The 6,051-nt window shown below is 37.0% G+C and overlaps 1 long non-coding RNA gene across 1 annotated transcript; it reads right to left on the bottom strand.

Annotated features, from left to right (window-relative positions):
* Window positions 1-298: 298 nt before the first annotated feature.
* LOC136114181 (uncharacterized) lies at window positions 299-4,117 on the bottom strand. Its single transcript, XR_010653062.2, has 3 exons — window positions 3,960-4,117; window positions 2,877-3,016; window positions 299-1,630 (listed from the first exon to the last, which is right to left on the bottom strand). It is a non-coding gene; the product is annotated as an uncharacterized lncRNA (long non-coding RNA).
* Window positions 4,118-6,051: the final 1,934 nt, after the last annotated feature.

Genomic DNA, 6,051 nt, shown 5'->3' on the forward strand with positions numbered 1-6,051 from the left:
AAAAGCTGCTTTTTTTCCTGTCCCCTAGCGGTATGGATGATTTGCATCGCTGTCTGACTGAGGACTCTGCCCTGTTTCAGTCCCTTGTTCAAACCATAACATAGGATGCAAGGGAATTGCTGTGCTTGTGCACTCCTAGAATTGCCTCTGGGTATCTTTTGACAGTTTCTGAAGACACTGAGGCATGAGAAGGAAGTGAATATTTTAGATGTACATTTTCTGTGTTATTAACATTCCTTCAGTGTGCATCTAGTACTAGTCTCTGTAAGGGTTTATCTGTACAAAACTAATAAATGGCTAAAAAATTTAGAGATTTATGACAACATGTTGTCATAGACATGAAGAAGAAATGTTTTACCCTGAGGGTGGTAAAATCTGGAACGTGTTGCCCAGAGAGGTGGTAGATGCCCCATCCCTGGAGACATTCCAGGCCAGGCTGGACGGGGCTCTGAGCAACCTGATCCAGTTGAAGATGTCCCTGCTCATTGCATGGGGTTGGACTGGATGACCTTTGAAGGTCCCTTCCAACCCAAACTATTCTATGATGCTATGATACTATGATTCTGTGTTGTTAAGTGTTCAACAGATAATCATGCTGCTTATTTTCATGGCATATAAACTTCTGGGTTATATATCCTCCAGTATGGTGCTTGTAACAATATACAATATATGACTACTGAATCTATTACTTACTCTTTGTTATAAAATGAATGCTAATATAAAATGTAAGCAAAATGTCTCATTACCAGAATGTGGGAGTCCCAGATAAAAATCATACTGAAGAGGTGAATACCTCCTTCCAGAAGACAATAATGTATATTGGTTCTAAGTATGCAAATTAATTTAAATATCTAAGAACAGCTCCAATTTTTCAGACCTGGCCCAATGTCACCATGGTCTCTATATTTTGGGTTTTTTTGAAAATTACTGAGCAATTGCAACACCAGCAACAGACCCTATAAATATGTCATTAGCATGCCAATAGCCAGCAGAAACTGAACTTTCAGCTTACCTTTTTGCACACTCCAACAGTAAAGAAACTTAACCTTAAAACACTTTGCACTTAACTGAGCCATTGACTGGTGTATCTACCAAGATCAGCCAATGTTTTCAAGGCTGAGTAAAAAATTTGTAATACTTTATTTTGAGTGTGAGACACCTAAATGAAGCCTGATGTTCAGGAAATGCTGAGCACACAATAATCATGACCTTCTGACATTTCTTGCATTGAACATTGCAGTTATATAATAAACCACTGAAATTTCTTAGGACTTGTAATATTATGATAGCAATGTTAATTATCAGATTGTGGTGGTACAGAGCATGATCCATGCTGCTAAAGTGCTGATTCTTTTACTTGTTTAAAGTTAACTCTCAGGATTCATTAGACAAGCATTTGTAGGGTGCCAGCAAATTTTCAAGAAATTCATTTATAGTGTAGTCTTCATAATGGAAGAAGCTTCCTTTTGCAGAAGAAGATGAAAATGTTGACTCTTGGGGGCACAGAAATAATCTTCTTTTTAAAGGGCAGTATTATATAGGTCTCTTGCTGGTATTTCCTTTCATAAGTAACTTCAGCAAAGCTACACTTGTTAGAGTTGATCAATGAGAAAGAGGGGTACGCATATTTCTGAAAAACAAGCAGTAATAGAAGAAATAACACCAAAAAAGGCATTCAGTTTGCAGTGAGGATTCCTTAAAAAGTAGCCCAACATAACTTTGTTTAGGTCTAACACTCATCCTCACTGCCACTTTTGACAAGCTACTATTTTGCAATTAATTTTCACACCTGCCCATAGGGAATGAAAATATTTATCCACGTGTGGGAAGTGTCTTGAAATCTCTGTGTGAAAAGGATTGTTCACATGCATATAATATCATTTTTATTTCAGTATATATGATGGAATTTGTTCTACAATTGCTTCCTTGTCAAAATTATCACTAACTTTTGTGGGCAGCTTTGTGTTTGGCTCTGGTCTGTGAGAAGTGTTGCTAACAACACTTTCGTATGTCTTTGGGCAATGAATATGCTTCTGTCCGTGGAGTCACGTCCATAAGGCTGGCTCCTATAAACAGGGGTTTGCAGGACAAAGTCACAACCTTGGCATTCAACTTCCATGCTTCTCAGACGCTTTCCCACAGAACACGTGCAATTCTGCAAGTCTGCTCTAAGCAAATAGCACCGACATTTCCCTCTGATCTGTTCGGCGTCTTTCTAAAGCATTGTATAACACTGGGAAATCTGCCAAGTGTGCCTCCAGCCAAGCCTACTTGGAAAGACCCCTCTGGACTTTATTGCACAGATGCAGCCTTGAGTGTAGAGGAAGATGAACAACACACTGACCTGAGCTCTTAGCCCGGCTCTGTGTAGGCATCTGATTAATTTCAGTGAGAGATATAGACTGAAAAACTCCAGGAATTATTGCAGACAGGAGAAATTACAAAAGGAGAGACCAACAGCAGTTTTTAAATATTATGCATGTCTATAAGAGGCTGATTGCAGTTAGCAAAAAGATCTGGATAACTTCAACAAGCTTTGGATAAGATCCTATTTTTTTCTTTTTTTTTTTTTGTAACTTTTAGTACAAAGCTTTTGCTAGTACAAAGTAAACTGGTTTAAGTATTTCCTGTGACTCATTGAAAAGTAAATGAACTATTGAATGCAACTGCTATGTTTATTTCAATGGATATAATCTAACAGCAGTCTAACTACATGGGCAGAATTATGTAAATCACTATTGGGCTAGTAGCAACTGATAAGATAATTGCTAAAACACCATTAACAGGAAAGTCGTCTGTGTGAAACAGCAATGTTGGATCGATGCTTATTTAATTGAGTATGATTTCAGTTCTGGAACCTTGTTCCTTATTCTTACCTGGCTAATTGAAATAATGAGATGCTGTGTGCTTTTCTTTGTCACAGAGAACATTATCATATGCTGTCCTCAATATACAAGGAAATGCTTGAGATGCAGTTAACTATGCAGTAACTCCAAGATAAAGGTATGTTCCACACCTAATAAAACACAGAAAAACTCATAATTGAATTTGAACACCTTCCACCACAGCTACACAATAACCATGAAATACCAAATGTCCCAAATATCCTTTCAAACAAACTGAAAACCCAGACTAAGAACCCAAACTGACAATGGTTTCTCTGGATAATTACAATGGAAGACAGAAATTAATTATTGTTATCGTGCAGTCTCAACACATAATTAGATATATATAAGAAGTCACTTTGATTGTATCTGATTTCTATATAGAACGAAGACAGAAAAGTCCAAAGCATTTTAATTTAGGCCTTATATTTAATATAAAAATGATAAAATTGCTTTCTGGTGAAATAACAAACTGGAACCAAAGTTCTTAAAATGGAGGTAAATTTTCAATCAACAAAAAGCTTTTCCTGTGCTTGCTAATTTAAGTGAAACTTGAGCCTTTAAAAACTTAGAAAAATGTCAAGGTCATTGCCAATAGTTTTGATTAGCAATAAAAAAAGGGACTCAACAACAGGCTAATGGTATAAAGACATTAAATATTAAAAAGGAGCTATTGATTTAAAGATGCAATCCCTAAAACTAGGTAGCAGTAGCTATTGACCAAATGGTAGACTATATGTTTCTAACAATGTGTCCACCAATCTATTAGCATTTATCAGATTTTCCTGGTCGTCTTGTAAATGCTACTTATTCTGTTTTGTTTCATGTTGATTTTTTTTAATCTAGGTTTTAAAAAAATAATAAAATAAGAGAATGACCATTCCAACCTTTTCACAGTATTGTTACACACACTAATTTATGTTTCTGTGTTTAGTAATATGTAGAAAAGGGGGCAAAGAATATACATTATTCTAGGGTCATCATTTTTATATTCCAGTTGCCAAGACAAGGCATCAATGCATAAATATACCCTAGGTGCAAGAATGTTCATCTGTGAGCTGCAAGTACCCATACCTTTGCTGAATATTGGAGATTTCTCCAGCAAGACAAGCCACAGGAGATGGGAAGTCCTCCGCAGAAGGTGAAATGTCCCTGTCATTGTCCACAGGGGCCTGGACTACAGAAAGGTGGAAGAAGTAAAGAGAAGACCCTCAGCTTAGCTCTTTACTGGTCTTCTGCTCCATTTCAAAATAACTTAAGTGTTTTCAGCAGAAATGAGCACTTGAAAGACTTTGCTGCCTGCTCACATGAGGTGCACATGCCATGCACATTTGCACATGATAAGAACTTGGCATAATCTTTCCAAGCACAAGTTTTACCTAAAGAGTAAGTCATTCAAAGGTGCACTTATTCCCTGGATAAGCACACTGTGTGCTTGTCCTTCAGTCTTGTGCCCCTTCTTGGCGTAGTTACGAAAAGAATGACAAAGTGAAAGTCACCTTTCTGATAAACTGAGCCTCTTGCTCCTTACAGGAAGGCAGGAATTACTTCAGTGATTTCTGTGTGGCTTAAGTCTTAGCACAGATATGGAAGAATCTAATTTTATGCTTGAGGAAACCAAAACACCAGTGGAATTTATAGACTAATCAAACCCCAGCAAAGTGCAAATCCTACTTTTCATTGGCTAAATCTGGTGTACTGTACATCAGATTCAAATAAATTGTATAATTATACTGAGTTAGGTGTTGCAGGAAATCAGCTCAGATGTTCAACTAGTCACTGAGAGGTTATGAACCTGATGCTTTGAGTCAAAAAAGAGACACAGATTTCATATCAATTAAAATGAGAATTTAGTCTTTACAAGATATGGTGGTTTCTATTTAGAATACCACAATGAGAGTATAACACACCTCGTTGAGGGCCGGAGCTGTCAACAGGAAGCTTTGTAAGCATTTTAGGAATGATTCTGTAAAACACTGCTAAAATTTGACGTCTTCTAAGTGGAAAATTCATGGGGTGGACACACAGGTATTTTCCCATGATCGTTCGTCTCTCTGGAAACTTACTAATCAGTTGTGGTTACAAACTCAGTCATCTTTTGGGCCTAACATTTATGTTGGTGCTAAGCAATCTCTGAACTGTTTTAGGAATCATCCAATGCAAACATTAAAAACGTCACATAGAGTGCCTATCCTTAACCTAGGAACATCATGGAAGAATTCAGAGTTGGAGCTTACTAGCAAATTCATGGCAGCGGTTTTATACTACAAATATACAGATATTTCACAGGAGACCATAGATCTTGATTGCCAGAAGGGACGATGTATTGTGTGATTCCAGAATCTAGTGCGATGAGGTGATATATACAGTTACATGAAAGAATATGGAAACCTGCATGTCTTTTGCTTTCAAGTGAAATCCCCAAACAATATACTCCACGTAAGGGACCCATTTATGTAAATTGAATTAAAGTAGCGCACAAATTTTGTGCTAGCTTTCCATTCAAGGTGAATTTCTGTCTGTATGGGAGAAGCAAATGTCTTTCTGGTTTCTTTTTCTGGTGTTTGTTTGTTTGTTTTGTTTGTTTGTTTTTAAAACAACACGTTTCTAATGCAGCATTAAAGCTTGACTGTTTACCTGTATATATTTCCCACTTCAGGATGCTACTGAACAAGAGAGAATAGACATAGGCAAAGAAAAGAAAGCTGCTTTAAACACTAACACTTTCTAGAACCAAGATAAGCATTCTCATTACATTTGGGAGGCTACTCACACATAAATTTAACAGGTTTCTTAATGCATTAGTAGCTCTGTGACTCAGTGAATTTCTCAGATAAATATCTAGAATTCTACATGGCATTTTGTGGCTTTCCATTGTAACCTCTTAACCTGGGAGTACGGGGATTTTTTTGCATGCTTAATTTACACCGTAATGATGATGAGAGCCTTTGTGGTGTGCTGAAATGCAAAATCAATGTAAAGCACTTAAGGAAAATAAGTAAAAATAGAAAATGTTAATATAGGAGTGGATTTAAGCACTGGAGAAGGTAGTATAAGAAACAATTCCACACTAGCAGTGACATGGAAGCGATGAGTCTTTTAAGTCCATTAACTCTGTGACTCAGTGAATCTCTTGTGACAAACACCGAGAGCTCTACATAACAGT

This window comes from Patagioenas fasciata, chromosome 1 (assembly GCF_037038585.1).
Source record: "Patagioenas fasciata isolate bPatFas1 chromosome 1, bPatFas1.hap1, whole genome shotgun sequence".
Classification (NCBI taxonomy): Eukaryota; Metazoa; Chordata; class Aves; order Columbiformes; family Columbidae; genus Patagioenas; species Patagioenas fasciata.